Below are 23,343 nucleotides of genomic sequence, written 5' to 3'. Positions count from 1 at the left end.
GCAGGCTCTTAGTGGAGAAGCCTGATGTGGGGCTCGATCCGAGAACGCCGGGATCATGCCCTGAGCCGAAGGCAAACGCTTAACGACTGCGCCACCAGGCACCCCATAAAGTTTCATGTTTTATATAGTTCTTTCTGTTTCCTAAGAGCTTTGTGCACAATAGTGTGTTAATCAGATGATCAGTTGATGACCACTAAGTTTTCTTCAGTAAGAGAAATAAAATCTTATAGAAATATGCAAAGAAGATTTCAATACAAAAGCTTTTTAAAAATTTTTAAGTCATATATTTCACTGACTTGGAATTGGTTGTTGTGTGAGTCTGAGAATAAGCTGTTCAGAAATCCCTGTCATTGTTTGGGAAGCTCCAGTGTTTAAACATCACAGTGTCAGGGGCTCTGAGATGCCTCCCAAGAGAGAAAATCAGTACCTGATTTCATGTTCATTTGCCTTAAGAGATCTTCTCTTAAATATACATTGTCTTCAAGGATTTAGAGGATCATTTATGTACATTTAAATACATACTGGTTTGGGGGCCTTTATCAGTTATTCTAGGGAAAACGAAAGATTTTGTTGAGGATTCATAATAATAATAGCTCGTGTTTTATATAGATTAATTAACTCATTCAGTCCACATTAGAATGCTAAGGATAGGTGCTATTATGATCTGCATTTTTCAGAGAAGTGAACTAAACAAACAAAAAACCCAGTTTTTTGAAAAGTCATTTCTACAGGACTCAGTTTCCCTTATTGCAGAATACTTGGTGTTTGTAAGGATAACTAACTTCCCAAGGTCACATAGCTAGTTGGTGGTAAAGCAGAGATTGAAACTCATGCTATCTGTCTCCAGAGCTTATGTCTTCAACCACAAATGTAGACAAGAATCCCAGAGATGCTAGAGTTGTCCATGTCAACCTCATCCCACAGAGGATTTATTAAGACAAGTTCCAGGCATTTTGGCATTGATCTTTTCCTGGATATTAGTATCAGGGGCTCTGAAGACAATAGGATTAGCTGCTGCTGTTGGAATATGGCTTTGGGGTTCTCTTGTCAGGCTGTGTGGGCACTGAAAGAAGGCCACTGGAAGGCACAGGATGCCCCCTGTAGGGAAGGAAGAAGCTTTGAGTGCTTGGTAAGCTTATGATCACTGGTCATCTGTTCCTCTCCTCTATAAACTCAGGACAACTTTTTACAAAATTTCTGCTGCTGAAGCACCCTCATCAACGTATGATTACAACAAATAGAAAATAAATGTGTGCAGTTATGATATTAACTGAGTTCTGGAGACCATTTTATTAAAGGTATACATGTAGGGGGCGTGTGGGCATGGGGTAGGATGTATAGGAATGACCCTTGAAATACAAGGGAGTGATTTAGAAGTTTAGGAGAGGGTTGTTTGCTTAGTTTAGACCATTTCAAGAAAAAAAAATGACAAAGTTGTTGCTCTGTGTTGCTCTTTTGTCATTTCATATTGTGAGATAGGATGTATGGTATCTGGGTGTGTTTTTTGTTTGTTTTGTTTTGTTTTTTAAGCAGTGAATGGTAAGGTTCTGATTCTAAGAGGGAACTCAGATCTCATTCCTTCAGTGAGACTTGCCATGTTGCTTCCCCTTCATCTCTGGGTTCTCTTACCCTTCAGCCAAGAACTGGAGGTGATAATACAAAAACATGTGATTTCCTATCGAAGCTGGCAGAGGCAATAGCATGATAACACTGTGTAATAATTTTAAGCTAGAGTTGGCATGACTCTAATGGTAAGTCCCCAGCACTTTTCCTGCTTTCTTGCCGTTCTGAACAAATCTATCTAGTCTACCCTTGAATTTTAGAGGGATTCATGAACACCCTGAAGCATCTGAGGACTGTACTTTTTGAACCATTACTCTAAATTACAATAATGTTATTTGTAATGTTACTGCTAGATGAGCTTAATAGAGGAGTTTCCACCTGTGTCTCAGACAGTGTTTTTTCTACATGTTATCTTCAAAGAGTCTTTATAATACAAAGTTTTTATAGTAGACAGAATTGATCTGTTTACTTGACTATATGTTATCCTCTAACATTCCTTTAAGATTTGGGCTTTCTGTAACCCAAGAAGGAATAACTGTCTTCTTACAGGGTTAGGCATTTTATAACTAATCACCAAGGGGATTTGCCCAAATGTGGCTGACCTTCTAGATCATGCTCTAGTGCCTCAGACTTGGAAATTCCCTCTACAAGTGGCCCTGAGCTCTTTTCTAGGTGTTTGGTAGGCCTTTTCCTGGTTTCATCCTCCCCAGGGCATTCTGCCAGTATGTGTGTACCCCAGGTCAAGGAGGATCTGTTTATGGGGGTAAGGACAGAGTTTGGACATGCAGGCTTGTGTGTCCACATATGTTCCCTTGTATTTGGGATGGATGATCTTAGATCCTTTGATTTCTATCAAAATAATAACATAAGGATATTTTTAGTACTTTACTAAGGATTTGGGGGAAGCAATACAGCAATTCAAACAACCTCAAGTAGAATATTAGATACCCCTCTGCACAGTTGTTTTATCCAGAGGACACCCCACTTGGTTGGGTATGTCAGTGCTGGCCCCGCCCAAGGACAGTACCTCAGCTTCTCTCTTTCTCTTTCCCCTCCTATTTCTTCCCTCAGTGCTGCTAATCTGGATTGCCCCAAACTCAAGGTGCTTCTCGCTCTGTTACATACATCCATTCAGCTCTTCTCAGCATCTAGGCCAGCCTTTGCTCCAGCCTCAGTTTTACATATTCAAACTAGTCAAAATGCTAAACCAAACCAAATGGACTTCGGTTAGCAAGACACTCCCTAGTTTGACAGTAATTGTGGTTGTAAACAGTATCCACTAGTCATTCTACCTGCTCAAGGTCATGAAGGCCAACTTTCGGAATGATGGAATGATAATCTTGATGATGATCATTATCATCATAAAAGTTAATATTTATAGTTTCCCAGGCACTGAGCTAAGTAAGTATTTTATTTACATTCCCCATTTTTAGAGATCAGGACTGAGACTCAAAGAGCTCAATGTTGGTGCTGTGCTCTTAATTGCCTGAACATTTCCCAACAAATATTTTCTGAACACCTGTTGTGTAGTAGACACTATCCTAGTCACTAAGGATAAAATAGTTAGCAAGGAATTCATGGTACCTGCCCTCATGAAGGATATTTACCAATAAAGAAAGCGTACAAACAAGCAGGAAAAGCTATCAGATGCAGATTACAAGCTATGAAGAAAATAAATCCAGTGATGTGTTTGACTTAAAGAGCGTCTGGGATGGGGATCACAGCATGAGGGGGACATTGAACTGGCTGGTCAGAAGTTTATGTTGATGTCTTGAGGCAAGATTGAGCCTGATGAATTGAAGAAATTGAATTAAGGCCAAAGAGAACAAAGAGGAAAAAAAACTGTATGAAGATTAAGGATTTTGACCTTAAGAATGATGAGAAGCCTTGGAAGTTTTTAAGCTGGAAATTCAAATAATAAGATCTGAATTTTTTACAGATCCTTTTGGTTGCCTTATAAAGAGTGGATTGGAGGAGCACAGAACTGAGGTGGGGAGTTGTTAGGAAGGTATGGCTATGGACTATGTAAGAATGATAGCTTGGGTTGGGCGGGTTGAAGGAAATAGATAGAAGTGGATGGATTTAAGAGATTATTTCAGGTGGTGAAAATTGACAACTCATCTCACGTGCCATGTATTGCTTGAGTGTTCCTGCTAAATTATAAGCCTCTTGAGACCAGGAGCCTTTGACTTATTCATTGTCCTACCACCAGTAAACATGGCACTGGCAGCTGACAGTAAATATGGGTTGAGTGGAGATGCGATTGAGCAAGTAAATAAACAAATGCAACCTAATAATTCATGATGTCCTGTTAGGTACCTAAACCAAATTATTTCATCACAGGGTAAACTTACAATTTGAGGTAGATTGTCTTAAAATTTTCTTAATTTTCATCATTGAAGGTTAATTTTTTTTTCACCTCGACTCTCTAGTTTCCTGCACTAAAGATCATTTAAGCAGAAAGTAAATTTCCCAATGTTATTTTAACACATTGTAAATATATTTTGTACAAATCTTAGGATTTAGAAAATGGCCAGGTGTATAATTAAAATAGAAACTATCATTTCAAAGAGGATTTGGGGTTTATATAGTTTTATATTAATACTTTAAATCAGATCTGGAAAAAAGGATGGCTTTTATTTAAAGTATGTATAAAATATGAACTTTAGAGGAATAGAATATTCTGATAAAGGGAGAAAAAAGCCTTATTTTTCTTAATATCAATGAGAAATGTGTGAATAAGAGTTAAAATCTCTGAAGGGGATTGCTAGTTTATGTATAATGGTAGCATACAGCCAATATTTATTCTACTTAAATTATCCGCACGAAGATCAAAATCATTATGGAAAACTCGTAGGAAAGAAGTGTAATTTAACACAAGTGCTCCCAATGAAAAATGTACTAACCTTATACTATTGAAGAATATCCAAAATCTGCAATGAAAGAAGGACATTCTTTGGACTCTTAAAAAATTACAGGCCTCATTTTTGTGGGTTGAAGTATTTGGATAGCTTGATAAGGAGATTATATAATTCCCTTATATGGATATTTACTTAGTATTGTTTTTATTATGTAGCTGTAACAGATGACAAACGTTACTTAGGTAATAGAAAACAAAATGGCAGCTATCTCCTGGAATGGCCAAAGCTATGAGACCAAGAAGTTCTAGAAATCTTCAGCTCTTTCCAGTTTCACTTACACTTTCAAGAGTTTGCCTGTTTCCTGCTAGGTCCTCATCTCCCTGTGATGAGGAGCTTAGGATTGACCCTGTGAACACTATTTACACTCCTTGAGGAATTGTTTTAGTCAGCCAAAACTTACTTATTTTTTGCCATACAAAGAAGTCCCAATAAATATTGAACTTTAAAATGTTTATGTTGCTTAAAATTCTTCATGATTGCAGTTGTGTTTTTTCACATATATAAGATATTTTATGTTATGCTTTTTAGTGCAGGATTATTTCATACATTTTGCACATTCTGGTGTTATCCAAAGACTTCTAACTTTGACAAATATACACAACAACCCCCAATGGCAAATACTATTTCAAATTTATGAAAAATACCCAATAGACCCAAACCCACTCCCTTAAATGTATTTTTTGTCCCAGTCAAAAGTTTATTCTGGAAAAACAATATTACTCTTTACCAGAAGAGTAAAACTTTAAAATGTGCTTCATTTAATGAATTTAAATATGCATAATATTCTTTCAGGCATTTTTTGAGAGCTGAGTGAAAAAATGTAAAACCAAAATGTTAACCTCAAATTTTATGAGAATATTATTTGAAATGTTATCCTGGAATGGCTCACTTAAGGATGATTCCGCCGGCTTCCTAGCTTTCCCTTTGGAGTTTGCTGGAATAGAATAGTCTTCTTTATGTTCTAACCTGCTATTGTGTCATCCGGAGAGGTCTCAAGCTCTGTCCTGAGATTGCCTTGCAGGGTCCAGTAGAGTGATCCAGATGTGGACTCCTGTTGGCATTTGCTGAGGGTTATATAAAACATTTAAAATTGGGTGGTAATATGTAAATATTTTGTGAGACATTTTTATGTCGTCTTCCTGTTTATATTTTCTGTTTTGTGAACTATTGTTTAGTACTTAATTTGCTCGTCATGGGACTCTCATTTAAGGTAAAAACCGTCATTGCTCAGTGTGTTTTGCAGAAGTATATTTTTGCAGAGGACGTATTTCCTAAGGCCAGATTGTTAAATGTAAGAATTTAGCCTTAATTATATTTTTACTTCGTGGTTTTACCCAATCACTTTTTTCTTTCTTTAAAGTAACTATATTGTCAGGTCTAGTAAAATAGCACAAAATCCTGAAAATTGTTAACCTCCCCTTTCCTTGCTCTTTTTGAAAATAATAGAATTGCCTTAACACCTCAAGAGTTTTAAAGTTTATGGTGAATGGGAGCATGTATTTCAAGTGAATGCGCTGGCCTGGTAATTCTACTTTTAAAACTGTAGTGTAATCTCCTTCTTAATTAAGCAATGACAAAGTCATAAATCTTTGTGTATCATGACACTTGGGAAAATTGTTATTTTCTATATATCAGCAGAGGAGAAGCAACTATTTTAATACCTATGAACATTATGTTCAAAATACTCTTACATTTTACCCAGACCCAAACTGGTAGTTTATTAACTCAAAATACATGATCCCCTGGAACGTAGACTTATTAGAATCATTTATTCTCTGTCAAGCATCAGACTGATGTTATATTGTTTTGTCATATTGATTATGGGGTGCTGCAAAGCTGTGTACAATAAATGTCAAGGGTGGTAATTTACTGACAACAATTAGGAAAAGAGAAGTATAGAAAGCACAGGAACATTTTCAGAAATGGGTTTTATTATATTTCATAGGCACCACTCACTTTACTTTTGGTGGGTTTCAATATTCGAATCAAAATATAATAATAAAATAATACATACGAATTAAGTATTAAACCAACAGATCCAACCCCCAGGCCCCCGCGCCCCTCATTTTGGTTGTAGCTCTTGGTGTAGATGCTATGGTGTGAGGGCTGCTTTCTCTCAATGGCTGGTTGTCATTCAGGCTGGGTTGTCATGTGACTGCCTGTCTGTGCCTGCTGTACAGGTGAGCGGATGTTCTGCACAGCAAGTGTAGACAGGCAGACACATGACAACTCCGTCCAGCCAGGCCCTTGGTTCCTTCGGGTTTCCTTTGCTCATGGGCAGACACAATCAGTCTGTTTTCCAGATTTGGTGATTTTGGAGGGTGAGGGGAAAGGGAGAAAAACACACAATAGAATTAAACATTAAAACATTATGGAACTAAAACAAGGTAGACTTTTGACTTTATTCAGAAAGTACACTTTTACATTTGTTCCAAATGTGCTAACATGGATAATGGACATTAACAGAAAACTCACATTGCATTTTAAGGAAAAAAACAAAACAAAAAAAAAAGATTAAACACAAGGTTTATTCTTAAATCCAATTCATATTATGATTACTGGCCCACATGCAGTCAGAGTTCAGAGTAATTGAACCAGATGTTTTTCCTCTTCACAAAAACTGCATATTTTAATGCTGAAGTTAAAGATAAAGACTATGTTTATACGTGTTTCTTGTAGTAGATAAGTACCATAGCCTTGCCCATGAAAAAGAAACTTGTCATTTACATGGAAACGGCAGCCATTTTCAAAATAATTAATGAGCCTAATGTATTTGGCAGTTCGACCAGCCAACTTTGGTATCCGATGCTTTGATAGTGGTATTTTACAAGGGGATGTAGTTTTGCCAATACTTCATAAAGCGGCGGGAACTTATTTAAATTTCTCATATTCTTTTCAATGCAAAGTTTTTAAGTATGGATGTGAAAACCAAGTAAGAAGCAGTTGTAAGCTTACGTGCTCCCCCTCTCAATTAACTGCAGCACCGTGCGATGAATCAAAAGGGTATGAACTAAAAAGTCATTACCCACAGTGCTGCTTAGAATGTGTTCTGGACATGGGAGTAGAGTACAGTTACAGAATCGTACCTTAAACATAGGAAAGGAAGCTTCATTTCATATCCACAAAGTAAAACCAGACCCCTTGGAAAATTTTCATATAATTTATATAAGAAAGAGTTAATGGTGTTAAATACACAGATAGAAAATGTAATTCTCATGGCTCAAGGATAATCCTACTGGCTATTTTAATATAAATGATCAATTCACATCCATGGAGGTATTTAATAAATTCTCCTGTTCTTTAAAAAACAAAATATTTAGATAGTCAAAATTCCAGTAAGTGGGATTTCTTCAAAAACAAAACAAAACCTTATTGTCCAAGGAGTGTGTAGTTTGGGACTTTTTCCAAAGAATTTTAAAGAAAACACATAGTTTCTTATTTCCCTTTAATTATAAAATTCTTAGAAAATAGCAAACAGAAACTTTATGGAGAGGAAAATGTTTTTAGAGACTGAAAAAATTACAGCTTTCTACACATCTGAACTTTTATGCATTGGTTAGATATGGTACAGTTTAAACAAAGAGTTGATAAGAGCAATTTTCCATTTATTTATTTGATTTCAAGAAAATAAATGTCTGATTCTGTTTCTGTTCATCATTCTGAGTAGAGAACTTTTTTTTCTGACAGAATCAAAAACATCAGTAAACTTGGCTGCTATTTATATAATTACAAGGTCAGAGTATGCAAAAACAAATACCTTATGAAACTATTTTGTTATTGTTGCTGCATTCAGTGTAACAGAAAATATTTAGAGTGATTCACTTACAAAGCGTATATTGGTGGAAATTAAAAATTACTGTAATTCTGTATAGCTTTCCCTCTCTCTCCCATAAATAATTTGATCCAGTTAACTCTGCTCAATTAAAGGAATGATGCATGCAACCTGAAAAAATAGAAAGAAATATTTGTGAGTTTATATGTTCTATTTTTAATATGAAACAGCTCTATTAAACCAAGATAATCCAAAAATATTTGAGCCTGAAAGACCATAACTTTTTTTCAGGGGGAAAAAATCTTGCTGAAAAATGACTACTCTATTCATAAGACTTTTGAAAAATTTATGTTTCTAAAGCTTTTTAAACTACAATTATAGTATGTGGCATATGCATACTTCATAGTTATGTTGAACCTGCCCTTAATCTTGTTAAAAAGACAGAATGCTGAAAAAAACATTTAAGACTTTTTTTCCATCTCCCAGATAGAGTGAATATCAATTCGTTATTACTTAAAATACTAGCTAAAATATAAAAGAGCTGTTTACATTATTATCATACCATGTAATTTTTAATATGGTTATTACACCTTATTTTCTTTTGTCTTTTATTTATTTATTTTAAGAAAAAAATGTAATAAAAGAACTATCTTCTAAATCCTTTAAAGTAAAATTAAACTAAAGCAACTTCAGGAAACTGGCTGTCACGATAGGTCAGGAAATTCAAAATGAAGATTTAATTATTTTCCTTAATTTACTTCATTATCTCTATGTATTAAAACTGATGAAGCTTTCAATAAGAGACTTTCAAAATCTGGTGAAATATTCCTATTTACATAGTTTGCAGCACACTAAGGTGAAAAAATAGAAGAAACCAAGTAAGAAAGTTTCTCTCTTCACTAAAGACAATTTCCTGTCTCCTTTCAGGTTAGAGTCTGACCTTCTAATTATTTTAAGTTGGAATTTCTGAGTGATGGTCGCTTAGTTATTATGTGGACATTATTGTGCTGGGTGAGATAGTCTCCTTAGAAAAGAGGAAAATGGGTTGTTTTTAAAGAGCAGATCTCTTGTAGAGTAATTGAAAGCTTTGGCTTCTCTTTAGAAAGGATGGACGCTGGTGGATGAGTGAACTTTTTCACATTATCAAGTTGTATTTTCCTTTTATTTCCTTAAAAAAAAAAGGAAAAATACTCTCATTAGAAGTTTTATGCCCAAGCTTTTTCCCACGGCGTGAAAAACTTGGGTGGTCTGTAAGGCGAGAGGTAGGGGTAGACAGTATATTTTGGTCTTTTAAAAACATAAACACCATTATCTGGGCCGAAAGACAGAAATGCCAAGCAGGAAGGACGTTAACCTATTGACTAATTGCAAAAAAGTGATCAGTGTGAAATTTTGTCCCATTGTAAACAAACTTTCTTTGATTTTGAGATCTGTGGCTTAAAAAAGGGAGTGAGGTTCGAAAACTGTTTTATATTGATCCTCTTCCAATTAAGAATTGAATTGATGGTGCTGAAGCTAAGGCCCTAAATTTCCTTTCTCTTGGATGCCAGAAAAAAGTTTTCCTTTTAACCCAGTACCTAGCCTAACTTACCAGTCATCCACGTACTAAAACGAAAAATAACTGCTAAGCTTCTATGAAATGCAGTTTGGCAGACCCTGCAAACATTTTTCTCTTTCTGACAATGTACGATGTTTAATTTTCATACTTACCATCATATCCAGGGGTAGTTTTAGTTGAAGATGTCACTGTTGGTTAGTTTCCTCTGGAATAGATCCCATGACCTCTAAAATATTTGTATATCTCCTTATAAAGTAATATCAAAATAAAGTTAAACATTGCTCTAAGTACCCTGGAAAGAGATAAGGTTATTTTACGATGTGTGTGTATACATGCCGGTATCTCTACCAGCATATTAACGACCATCCTATCCTGCCTTCAGTCAGCAGGGGTTTATAAAGTGAGCTTTTACTTTTGATCCTTAATTTAGCTCATGCAATTTAAAAATAAGCACAATTCCTTTTCATTTGTTAAAAGTTTGCAACAAAAATGGGTTGTCGGGGTACCCCCGAGCACTTGCAGGAACTCCTCGGGTGATCCTCTACAAATCAGTTCTTAAGATTCCTATTCCTGTACTTATGCTAAGGACACCATCGGGTCCCCTCTATCTCCAGACTAAAAGTCATCCTGAGGGAGAAAATTGGGGGGTGAGCAGTGATGGTTAGTTTCTTAGAATCAAAAAGGCCCTTTAATGTGAAGAAAGACATTTAAATTAAATATACATGAAATGAAAGCAAGTTGTGAAATTCTGTTTATACAGAGTTAAAAAAAAAAAAAATTCGGAAAAACTTAAACATTGCCAGAGTCCCTTATAGCTATCTTTCTTCTTTAGTAAGGCATCAATTAGTAAAAATATAATTCTTGAGAAAATAAGCTTCTGTAATTACCTAATAGATTTTTTCAGTTTCCTTGTGTAAAAGGAACTATATAGGTTTTAAATATCTCTTGTTCTATTAAAAATAATTAATATGCAAGCCTTCAGGTCACAATAGAAAAAAACAAAGGATGGCTTTATTATGTCATCTAAGGGGAGAAGATAACTAAATTTATCCTTGCTTTTTATATTGTAACTAAAAACCATGAATAGAAGAGATAACTTTTATGTTCTTTATACCAGTTTGGGGATGATCAAAAGGGTAATTTAAAAAGTAAATTGTTTTTACAAAAGATAACTTCGGGAACCTTTGTAATAAATGTTTCGCAAAAGAGAACTTGTGACAATTTTTGAATTGTTGCAAAATGTACAATTTAGAAAAGGATTCATTCAGGAACCACTGTAATTTTAAAGAATTTAAAGGAGGACAAAAGAGATCACATTCATTTTTTCATAAAAGCCTATAGAACAGATGTTTTCATTATATAGAATAGTTTAGGCGTAGATATAAATGGGGGTTGAGGGAATTAGGGGTGAGGCAGTAACATTTTTCCAGAACTTTCTTTAAGAGGCCCACCTTTAAAGTTCAGCATGGATCATATTGCAACCCAGACTTTCTCCATTATTCTCTCTATTGGGATTTCATTCAGCTTGAGGGTTTTCCTCCCTCCCACCTTCCCCTCCCCACCCCCCTTCACCTCCAGGACAGCTGGAAACTGACCAAAGAAAACTTTGCCTTCGTTTACAAATTCCTTTTTTATCAGTGGGTTTCTAGACAAAGTACCTTATCATTTTAAATGCTCAGAGAAATAGAAGCATTGTAAAATATAGGCATGAGGTCTCAGCTGACCAGCAATTATCAACCATTTTTGGATTAAAAAAAAAAAACGTAACACAGAGATATATATTGGGATATCTGAAGACGGAGATTTCTTCTATTCTTTCTGACTTAATCAGTTGCTGACTCACTAAGTTCTGGGTTGGCGCTTTTTTCTGGGTCAGTCCCATCTGCATTGTCTGGTGGGCAAAAACTTGGCAGTCTCTTCTTTTATTGTTAGATACTACTATTCCTGGTATTTATATTATGTAAGTAAATTTTCAAAAAAGCACTATTTGGATAGCATTTTAAAAATAGCAAATATTCTTTACTTTGAAGCAAAATGGATTCAATCCCGGGATGTTAAAAGTTCTACTAATGCCCTTACTCAAGTAAGTTTTTATGTCCTTGGATTATTAATTTCAACAACTAAAAACTAGCCTCATTAAATTATTCGGAAGTGTTTGGAGTGTTTTCATGTTTCATTTGGAAGTGGGAAAAACTTTAAACTTAATAAAATACTTGACTTATAAATCTTCAGAAATCAAATAACATGCAGTAAATCGCTCTATACCACATATTGTTACTCTTTCAAAACTAAACGCATAGCTCTCCATCACTCATATCCCTCTGTTTCTCTCGCACGTGAACGCAAATCATTGGCTCCCCACCTCGGCTCTCCTGGGCACAGACTAGGTGAGCAGTCAAGAAGGCCTTACCCACAGGTCTTCTTTGGAGCAGTCCTTTCTCAGCAGTGTCCCCGAGGGCTTCTGGGTCCCTAGTGTGCAAAACCTGTGAAGAAAAACACTGGGTATGAGATTTGAAAAAGCAAACAAAAGTCTTCTCCTTGGAAACAGCCACTTTTGTCCCCAGATGTCCATGGCGTTGCTCTCCCTTGCCCAGTCTAACCAATGTGCAGACTACTGTACAACGGCATTGTCCTGAACAGGTAGTCTGAACACTGGGGCGACGGAGCAGGATCTCCAGAAGCTTCCATCTATGTGCTTAAAATCCTCTCCCGGTCTTTGGGAAAAGCCTCCCTTCCTGCACCAGGGGTTGCATTCGGCTTTCCCCCCTGAATTCTGCTGCACTGACTGAGACACACTCAAGGGCTGTGATTTCCAGTCTTGACGTGGCACATTTGCTGCAGACTGGGGAACTGGCAATGAATTTAGGACCAGGAAAAGGGGGAGGGCTGGGCTGGAGAGTCCATATATGGGATGATGTCACCCTGGGGAGGTTTGGGTATGCGCTGTGCCGCTGGAGAGACCGCTAGAATCGCCTGCTCTCAGACATGGGTCTGTGCATAAAATGGTACCAGATGTTTTAGTGTAATGTTAAGCAGTCATTTCATCTTCAGGCCAGATTTTTTTCCTCAACTGGGCAGGAAGTGGGCCTCAGTATGGAAAAGCTGTAAAAAAAGAGTCGAGATGTACAGTTCTGCTGTGGCCAACTGAAAGTGAGTTAGTGTAGCAGTACAAATTTGCTGTCCGGTCCAGGGTAGAAAAGTAATTTGAAGATAGAGGGTAGATTAAAAAAAAAAAAAGTAAACAGAAAGTTGAACACTGGAAGTCAGGGCTCATTTGCAAACTTTTTTGAGCTTTCCTGTGGTACTTTATTTTCTGGTATTTCACTCGTCAAAAAGGGCAGATAAGTTCATTTTTTTCTCTCTCTCTCTTTCCCTCCTCCTCCTCGTCTGTTGGATCTGTCAGCGGCTCGCAGGCTGCTCTAGACTTGAACAGTAATTATAGCAACTTCCTGAAAGTGAAGCCCCCATGAAAAGTCTGGAGAAATGTTCTTTGTCATGGCCTCTACATGAGTAATTAGTTCCACATGTGGCCTTCCTCGTTTCCCTCAGTGATTTTGGCTGGCTCTCTGAATGCCGTGCTATGGCTTGACCTAAAGAAACTTTAAAGTTTTCATTTCAAACCTCCACTACGAAATCACGACTTCAGTCTTCTAACAAATTGCCTCTGGTAGATTCACGCTGTTAGGTACAGCATTCTTTCTCACTGGTAATTCTTGATTCTGTGTGAATACTTTTGTTTTATTTTAATGGTATTCCACTGCTTAGTTTTTATCTCTGGTTAACTAAATCTGTTGAAATTTGCCAAGTACCGCTTGACCAAAGGTTATAACATATCAGCCCACTGGCATCTCCTTTTCTTTTCCTGTTGTTGCTGTTTTCAATTATACATTCTGTTGAATATTCTGAGTATACAGCCCTGCGACTGTCCCGCCATAGAATTCTGATTAAAGTTCGAGTTACCTCAAACAAGAGCTTGATTAATTGCCCTTCCAGAGATCAAAATGTGAGAAAATTCCTAGGTAGCTTCCAAATATAATTTGAGTAGCCAAACTATGAAACTTAGTAATCTTTAAAGAATTACAACTAAAACAATTCATTTCTACTGGCCTTATGCAATACTTTTTAGAAGCAGAAAAATCTACCTCTTTTAAATATATTGGGTTGACTATTTCAAAAAGCTTCAAGTGAGAGCTGCCTTAAAGCCTTCACTTATCATGAAATGTCTTCTTTTGAATTAACATATACCATTAATGGAATCTAAAGTTTTGACAAGCCCTGGTCACCTTGGGAAGAAGATTAAATAAGATAAAAATGAATTATCCAGTAATTTAGAATGGAACAAAGAGATTATCATCAGGCACACCATTCATAGAGGGATTTAAAACATCAATGGAAATCAGAGGGATTACTTCCTATCACTGTATTTCCGCCTCCATACTTTTTTTTTTTTTTAAAGATTTTATTTATTTATTCGACAGAGATAGAGACAGCCAGCGAGAGAGGGAACACAAGCAGGGGGAGTGGGAGAGGAAGAAGCAGGCTCATAGCGGAGGAGCCTGACGTGGGGCTCGATCCCATAACGCCGGGATCACGCCCTGAGCCAAAGGCAGACGCTTAACCGCTGTGCCACCCAGGCGCCCCTCCGCCTCCATACTTATGCCTATAGGGCCTATCCCATAATACTTGAACAAGCCCAGTATGCCCTGACTCCCTTCCCCCCACCCCATCACTGCTTGTATAATACTGGAAATAGACAAGTGTAACTACATACAATCTAATAATCTTATTACATGTGAATACCAACTCTGTCCTTTCTCAGTGTCTATATGTTTATTCACAAATCATCATAGAGGAGCCATGAGCCAATGGGACAATAGTCAGCCAGGAATCTAGCATTCCAGGTGTGGGCTTGTTTCTGCCACAAATAGTGAAAGCCTTTCCTCTGCCCTCTTCTATTTATATCGATGAAACATGCCTTGGAAATTTTGGGTAAGGCAGATGAAAGGTGGTTCTGATCAAACTGCTCCATGATTTCATCTTAGTTCACACATCTATAGTTTCTCAAATGTAGGAGAGAACCTTTTTCAAAAAGGGACCTTTACGAAGTTTTCTTCAAGGAACTCAAATTCATGATCATCTTTACTGTTTTTGAAGCAGTTTAAGTGATTTTCTACAGAATAAAACTGTATAGGTTTTGCTCTTAGCCTATGTGCCTATCTCGTTGGGCTTCTAGTTGACTAAAATATTTTAGAGTTATCTTTCCTTCAAATAGTTCAACAAGTATTTATTATTGCCTACTCATATGCTGGTCACAGTGACAGGGGCTGGGCATCTAAAGATGGAGAAGATATGATTCCTGCCCTCAGAGGGCTCACACTTACTTATAATGTTAAAAATGCGATCAAATTCAGTCTACAGAATCTTCCATGCCTCTGTGGAAAGTCCTTGGTATTCATTTGTAAATGGCCTGAGGACCTTTTCTATGTCTGTAAAGTTACCAGTTAAATACCTGACCTGTGATGGGCTCTAGAAAGCACGGTTAGTCACAACAAAGACTCAGCTTTGAGAACTGATGTTATTTAACTTGCTATTTCAAAACATATTGACCAAAGTGATTGTTTGAATCAGTATCTGGTTTGGGGTGACTATAAAATTTGCTCTATTTTAAAATGTCATGGAAAGAAAACACTGTTTCGGTTGGTTATCATTCTCAAGCTTGGCACATGGCACATTTTATGACTTTAGAAATTCTCAAATTGAAACCAGGACTGAGTCTTGTTTCTTTGTACTCATGAAGGAACAGAGTTACTAGTGTTTACAATAGAGTATTTTGTGACATCCAGATATGGTGTCACAGGTAGTATTTATACTCTGTACTTCAGATAGTATTTATATAGCTTTATTTATTTATTTATTTATTTATTTATTTATTTATTTATTGTTACAAAATTAGTGCGTGGACATTATAAAAGTTCAAACAATAGAAAGTATGTAAAGAAAAAAGTTAATCATCTTCCTTTCCAACCTCCTAACCTTTTCTGCTCTCCCAAATTAGTGGTAACAGTTTTGTGTGATTCCTTTTACCATCTTCTCAGTGGCCATTTATAGCTTCTTTACAGAGTATAAAATCTTTCCATATACAACGTATCAGTTTCTTGTAATAACCTTATGTGGTAGATATTACCATCATTCCCATTTTACCGATGATGAAATTGAGGCTCGAAGTTAAGCATATTCCTTCGTGGAATTACAGTAAGTGTCAGAATTCAGCTTTTTTCAGGGTACACCTGTACCGTGAAGCATATTGTCACTCACAGAGAACCGTTTTTTCCCCTACAGATTTCTTACAGCGCTTCTATTTCCTGTCATTCATTTGTTAATAATCTGCTGCCTTCTTAGTTTTATACTGAAATGTTACCAAATATTTCACATATTTGGATTTTTCCCCAAATAGAATACAAGCTAACTGAAGGCAGGGATGCTATCTTTATGCTTTAATTGGCCTGGGGCAGGTCATTCAGTACACGGCTGAAGAATGAATAAAAGCTACATCGTATGCGTGCAGTTTCTGATCAAACCTTTATCATGACAATAATTCAAGAATTAAGACCACCTTATTTTCTAATCGTAAGTGGGAAACATGGATATAAGTGTATTGCAGTTGTGTATCAGATTGCACTGTTCTTTTAGAAATAAATGTGACCGTTTGGGCCAGCCATATTTCCTTGCTTATTTTTGGCCTTGTAATCTTCTGGACGCATCCTGTGTAGCTATCGGTCATATAATCTTGTGTGAAAAGGAGGATCTAACCAAGTTGTGGCGTTTCCTTTCTTGTTGTTTTCTCCTTCCCAGTTTGTATCTGAGATAAAAATCTAGTTGACCCCAGTTCATTACAAATTAGGAAAGATAGCCCCACTTAGTTTGGCTTTATGTGGTATGGATTAGCACTTGTATTTTTTTTTTTTTTAATTGAAAGCAACGCAATCCCTTAATTGCCAGCATTTCCTATTTTGTTGGGGCCCAAAAAGACTGGGAGATTTGTTGTAGCAAAGCTTTCCCCTTTTCTCTCCTTCCCTGACTCTCAAATGGCTGCCTTCAGATCACTGCAGTGAGGTGCCCTCTCGGGCGGAGACGCAACATCAGAGCCTGTAAAATGGAGGAGAAACAGTCCAGAAGAGTCAACAGATTTTCCTCCAGCAACTGAAAAAGAAGTTAAATTAGAACAGCTATAAATCATAAATTTAATACAACTAGTTTTACAGTCTTCAAAAAGCTTGCGAAAGGCGAAGATTGTGAGAGAGTTGATTTTAAAACGTACATTTACTAATGCATGTTTTGTTTTGCCTGTCTGTAGAATTTCCATTGCTGAGTCTGTTTATTTAGAAATCAGCCTGTAACCAAAAGCAGTATATATTTTATGAACATTCTTTCCTCAAATCAATTGAGAAAGATAATGTTACGACTTGGAGTTTTCCTAACCACTGTCATGCACAGCAGCCATTTCTGTATTTCAGTAACATAATACATCCGGCAGACAAACCTTAAAAACTCTGGCTCTATCGAAAACCAGTCACATGAAGGTAAATATATGATTTATGACTCCAGTAAAATTTCAAGCACTGTCTTGAAATCTTTAGGGGAAGGCAAGATAGGAAATTGGTGCTGGGATAGGAAAATTGGTGCTGGCCTTTCCAGGCAGATTTTAAGTGAGAGCGTACTAGGAATGCAGTTTGCTGCCTGCTTCAACCCCCAAAAGCTGACGAGCATCATCTGAATGCTATGTGCTGTGAGCTCCCATTGAATTCCATGTTACAATCGGACTTTAAAATGAGCACTGGCTCACTTGGACAAGAGAAATATGGTGTCCTCGGTTCACTGACAGTTTTAGAATATTGCCTCCTGATGTCTTTTGGCATCACCAATATTTTATTTCCTTAGTATGACTCAGAAAGGAGCATGGATGATATCAAAAAGAGAAAAAAAAGTCTGTGCATCACATGAAGACTCAGAAAGCACTCTTTCGCAGAGCTCCAGAAAGTGTCCTTTCGGTGGCTGGGGGTTCAAGTGAAGCATATTGGCTACAAGGCAATATGTGTGTGAAAGGAAGCTTTCTGCTCTACCCAAAGTACCTGCAGTTACATAGTACATCATTTTAGAAGCTCCAGGTCTTTAAGTGATGATAGGCATAGTTGCGTAACACATAGCACAGTATCTTTATTTTAGGATTTATAATCTTCTGGTATATTCAAAAGCGGAAATAGAAATTCTATGAATTGCTAAAAAGGTTTGATCCCACATACATCTGTTTAGTTGAGTTTATTGTAATAACTGGCTTCCTAATTCTGTTCAGATTCCAGAGGGTTTATTCAAGGGACATAGGAGAACATATTAAAATACTTCTATTCATGCCACCATGGGACTTTGCTTTACTTTTACAGGGGAAAAAAAAAGCCCTTAGTGCATAAATTAGTTCATGTTGAAAGGTTATTTACATGTTACAGATGAGTATTAATCGTATATGTTTATAAACACTTATATCATTTGCATATTAATCAACCAAAAATGGCTTCAGTTCACCATACAGAATCAGATCATGTAATTCACTGACCTTCAGATGATAGTGCAAAAGCTGTAGAGAAAGGAAAGTGTACGGTTTTCCATTTTTTAAGTTTTTTGTTTTGTTTCCTTAATCCTTTTTTTTTTGAGCACTTATTTTATATCAGGCCCCCCATGCTAGTTTTTTCCACAGGTGAAGTAATGTAATCCAAGAACCCTGAAGGTAGGATTTCCCCATGGTCACGGATGAAGAGGAAGTTCCAGGAGGCAGCACAGCGTGAGGGTTCTGGAGCTACACCACGTGGGTTTGAATCCCGGCCTCACAACTTACCATGGGACCTTGGCAATTATTTCACTGTTCTGGGCTCGGGTTTCCTTATCTTTAAGATAGGGTTTCTTTGAGGACTAAAAGGACTAAAAAGGCTAACAACGTGTGATAAAACTTGGAACAGGGTCTGGCCCAGAGGTGGGCCTCCTGCAGGTTCGGTGCTGCTCTGAGGGCACAGCCAGGCCCCCACCTTGCTGCAGTTACTGACCCTTGATTCAAAGCTGAGCACCATGACTGCAAAGCCCAAGCAACAGCAAGTACTGTTCAGGAACAAAGTGTGTTATTTTCCTCAAGGTGTTTATAATCTCACTGGGTAAATAAACCATGTATGTGTAAAACGAGTAAAAATAGAAGAAAATACTTGATTCTGAAAGAAAGACAACAGGATTGTTTTGAAAACACTACAGTGGTAGCTGGCTCCTTAAGATAACTTTCTGGAGAATCTTTTTGAAAAGCCCGTAATGACCTTATTCTTTTGAGTTTATCCGCTTTTATTATATTTTGTGTGTATATATTAAAACACATGTGTGTGCATAAATGTGTATGGGTGTGTGGGTACAAATGTGTGTCTATATATATATATTTTTAAACTAATCCAGATCTTTATGTGAGAATTACCAACATCAAAATGAAATTCTTAACCCTTTTTAAATTAACCTGTTTTTTTTTTTAAGGCTAGACCATGTTCAATGTTTTTTTGTAATCTTAGAGGTTAGTTTTAGAGTGTGCACAATTCAGTCATTTTTTAAAAAATTGTGCCTGTCAGAGCTTTACAGGAACAATTGAAGGTTAACAAGTGTAAATGAGATAGGAAATGTGTTCATAATTTTGCAAATGCAACGTTTTAAGGGGACTGATTTCTACAGAGGGGGAGTTATGGCTGCTTGCATTTAAAAACTGCACACACACTTTGTGTACTGTTGGTTCAGTTTTGTTAAGAAACAGTGTACCCCCAGCCTCTGCTCTGTAACAGAGTGTTTTTCTCTGGTACAATTTATTTCCTTTCCATTTCACTTTTGTTTTTTTCAAGAAAGAACTGGTCTTGGATTTCATTGGCCAGAGTGGATAATGATTGCTTTGAAATACTGGCTTGTTTTGCTGGAGAACTAGTAGAATTTTAAATAGTTTTTTTTTTTTTTCCTTTAAACGATCTGGACCCCATTGAAAATGGTTGGGGGTGGCCCCAGGTGCTACCTGGCCCAGGGTTTGTGTCAACTACTGGAACCAACGCTTGGAATTCAACTTCCATTTTCAGGGCCTAGTGAATTTTATTACTGAGAAGCTCAGTAAAGAACCAAAAGAACTTAAAATTTGTTTTTTTTGTTTGTTTGTTTCTTTCACGTTTTCTGAACAGAGAAAACAGAAACCGTAATAAGTGGCCTAAGAGGAACCTTTTGACTTTTGTAGAATTACCTTTGTCAGTAGTGAAGCCAGGTTGAGGATAGTGGATTTCCCTCTCTTTTTTCATGATTCCAGACCATGACATTTTCAGTATCACATTTCAGTTGGTTAATTTTTGGAAAGTTTAGTCCCTCATTTTTTTTTTTTTAACCTTTAACAAAATACTCTAAGAAAGCTAGTGGGAGGTGATTTGCCGGTAAATTTGGTCCTGTTTTCTGAATCAACCTTAATTTTAGTTCCATCTTTGCATTCAGATCATAAAATAATCAGTGTTGGTCATGCAGTAATGCTAGTACTGGTTAGGTTGGATCCAATCTGTTAATGTCGATTCTAACATTATTATTGTTTAATTTGATTTTGTTTAGATCGTATGTTGTATATTCAGACTAATTTAGATGAAGAGCCACTTTTGCTGCATGCCTCTCCTGGATCGTTTTCAGTGTATTTCTCTGTGTTTTATGTATATGCAGGATTTCCTGAATGTATCAAATTAGCCACTTAAAACTACTGTCCCTGCAGTACATGGTACATATCTCCTTTACCTTCAATAAAGGAGAGTCTCAGTGACTGTTTGTGTCTGTGCATGCTGTTGGGAACTGGAAAGGCCATGCTGAAAGCCATTTTAACTACCAGTGTATACTGGGACTACGAAATGGACATTTTGAATTAACGTTCACAGTGAAAACACTAAAGCCAAGTTGCTCAGTGCCTGGGGCAGAAGATGTTTGGTGATTTAATGTTCGTACAGATTTAATTAATTCTATTTGATTTCAAAATTTCATCTTTCTTGAAGAAATTCCACTTCTTTGAAGTTAAATTAAACCTTTTTTAAAAAGTTCTTGTTTTAGGGGCCTCTGGGTGGCTCAGTTGGTCAAGTGTTTGGCTCTTGGTCTCAGCTCAGGCCTTGATCTCAGCGTTGTGAATTCAAGCCCCACGTTGGGCTCCATGATGAGCATGGAGCCTACTTAAAAAAAAAATGTTTTTGTTTTAAATCCAGTTAGTTAACATACAGTGTTATATTAGTCTCAGGTGTACAATATAGTTAAACCTTTATATTCTTGGATACAACTGAGGTATAAGAGAAGGAGCACCAGAATTGATTGGTTCTAGTTCAATTCTGCTATTTTCTAATTTGTCAAATGGGCGGTGGTTGGGGAGGAGGTCATTGGGAGATAGCCTGAATTAAATGATACAGATAAAATAAATTGGGATACTTTTGAAAACATTCTGAAATAATTCATAGGGCAATAGTTTGGAGAGTTGTCATGGCAGTGCCTTGGGGCAGATGATTATAGTGCTGTAGCAGAAATGTTTCTACCCTTGGTGACTTCTGTGGTGGCGCTGAATGTTTAAAGAGAAGAAAAGCAGAGGATTAATTCAACTAGTTGTGTCAAAAGGCAGTGACATGTGTTAATGTCCCTCCATCTGGTATGTGTTAATATACCTCCACCAAGTGACCAAAAGGCATTCAGTAAGATGGGCTTATTGCTCATTTTTATTCTTTTCTTCTCCTCCTCTTTTCTACTTGTACTCATTCCCTCTCCACCCCTCTCTTGATCAGTGTGAGACTTTCTGTTGCTTTTACCTCTTTTCTCCAGCCCGACTCTTCCTGTTTTATCTTCAATACAAGGAATTGGAATTGAGGAACCAGTGAAAATATATATGCAACTATTTAAAGAGATTTTTGATTTTTTTCTCTTTACATTTTCAATCAGAGAAATTGAACCCGATGTATGCATTGCTTGAAAACTAATAACTCCTGAACTAAATTACATTGCTTTTATTCTTCCTTTTTGCCTTTAAAATAATTCTCTTCTGAGCCAGCAACTTTTGATTTAAAATAAAACATTAAATGTCTTTGGGAGGGAGGAGAGAGAAAGTTAGAGTTTTAGATCAATCACACTGTTTTACTTTAAATCAGCTTTCTCATGGCTCCAAAGAATATTGTATACCAAATATTTTCAGATAACCATATGGACTTTATTGTCCATTTCGTTCATTCATCCATTTGTTGCTTGTGCTCAGCTGATTCTTCTCAAAGGATTGGAGAAGTTTGGCTTGTTCTGATATTTATCACCTTTCATACTTGATTATAAGCTCCTTGAGGGCAGGGGCTATGCCTGTCGTTTCTGTCTGCTGCATAATGGCTCTTCAGGTGGAATCAGGTCAGTAAATGCACGGTGACCAATCTGAGAATATCCTGAACGTGAAGAGTCAAAAAAAGGGGAGTCCTTCTTACGTAAGAATCTAGACCACGAGAAACCTCCTTTCTAGTTTGCATACGTGACATTTTTATTTACTTTTACAAAAACTTAAAATATAAACTGCAATTAGAATGCTATAATACATAGGCCATTTGTAGTGCTTTTGAGAATGTGCTTAGAATGTGCCACAAAACGCTGCAGATGCCACCTTACCTAAAAATCACAGGGAGGAATTTTTTAGATGAATGTCTGCTGGGAAACTACTGCCAGGAGAAATGTGGAAACCACATGAAATTCACTACATAAAGAAATCTGGTTTCCATTTCTGTGCTGCATTTTGTGCTTAGCAGGAAGAAGATAAACAAGCTGTTTAAAACTAAAGTGAATGGCAAAGGGATTAAATTTTAAAATCCCTTATCGTAAATGTATTTTGGAATTTGTGAAATTTAATCCCATCACATAGGATCCTTTAAGAAGGGAGAAAATGTGTTGAGTCTTCTAGTTTTAGCTATCTCTGTGGAATGGATGAGTAATTTTGCTTCCTGTTGATGAGTAGTAATACAGCCATAACATTTGCTTCAGTTGAAATTAAAACGAAAGTCTTATTCTGGTCTTCAGGGGCAGACATTATTTTCAGAGTGAGAAAAGGGAAAGAAGCAAGAAAACTCTCTTTTTGGGGGTTGGTTATAGATCATTCCTTCTAGGGAAAGGAGAATTTTACTCTAATGTTTTAAGTTAGCTATTTTTAAAACTGTATGAGAAGGTATGAGTGGGGTAGATCGAAGGAGAAGAGTTGAAACTTTTTATTTTCAGAGAAATAGTCTGGAGGTTTCTTTTTCAGTTTTCTATTTGGTGGCCCTTATACAATTTAAATATGTTATCAAGTTGGTGTTCAAGGAGGAATAAACCCAAGATAAAATGGATTGTGAATAACAAAAATGTTGACATTTAAAACATAAAGACCAATCATTCAAATTGTGATTTCCTTTTCATAAACATAACCAGATTGTGTATACTCATGTTTAAGAATAATAGGCGTG

The 23,343-nt window shown here is 36.7% G+C and overlaps 1 protein-coding gene and 1 long non-coding RNA gene across 7 annotated transcripts in view; one reads left to right on the top strand and one right to left on the bottom strand.

Moving 5' to 3' along the window:
- The window catches only part of DNM3 (dynamin 3), a 524,707-nt gene that overhangs the window by 277,381 nt on the left and 223,983 nt on the right, over nucleotides 1-23,343 (top strand). The window lies entirely within an intron of this gene.
- On the bottom strand, nucleotides 6,398-12,800 carry LOC148110683 (uncharacterized). Its single transcript, XR_015722951.1, has 2 exons — nucleotides 12,225-12,800; nucleotides 6,398-10,060 (listed from the first exon to the last, which is right to left on the bottom strand). It is a non-coding gene; the product is annotated as an uncharacterized LOC148110683 (long non-coding RNA).

This window comes from Ursus americanus, chromosome 2 (genome assembly GCF_024610735.1).
Source record: "Ursus americanus isolate L20-20 chromosome 2, mUrsAme1.1.p, whole genome shotgun sequence".
In the NCBI taxonomy this organism is placed as follows: domain Eukaryota; kingdom Metazoa; phylum Chordata; class Mammalia; order Carnivora; family Ursidae; genus Ursus; species Ursus americanus.
The sequence above is the reverse complement of the archived record's forward strand: the minus strand, read 5'-3'. Positions and strand labels throughout refer to the sequence as shown.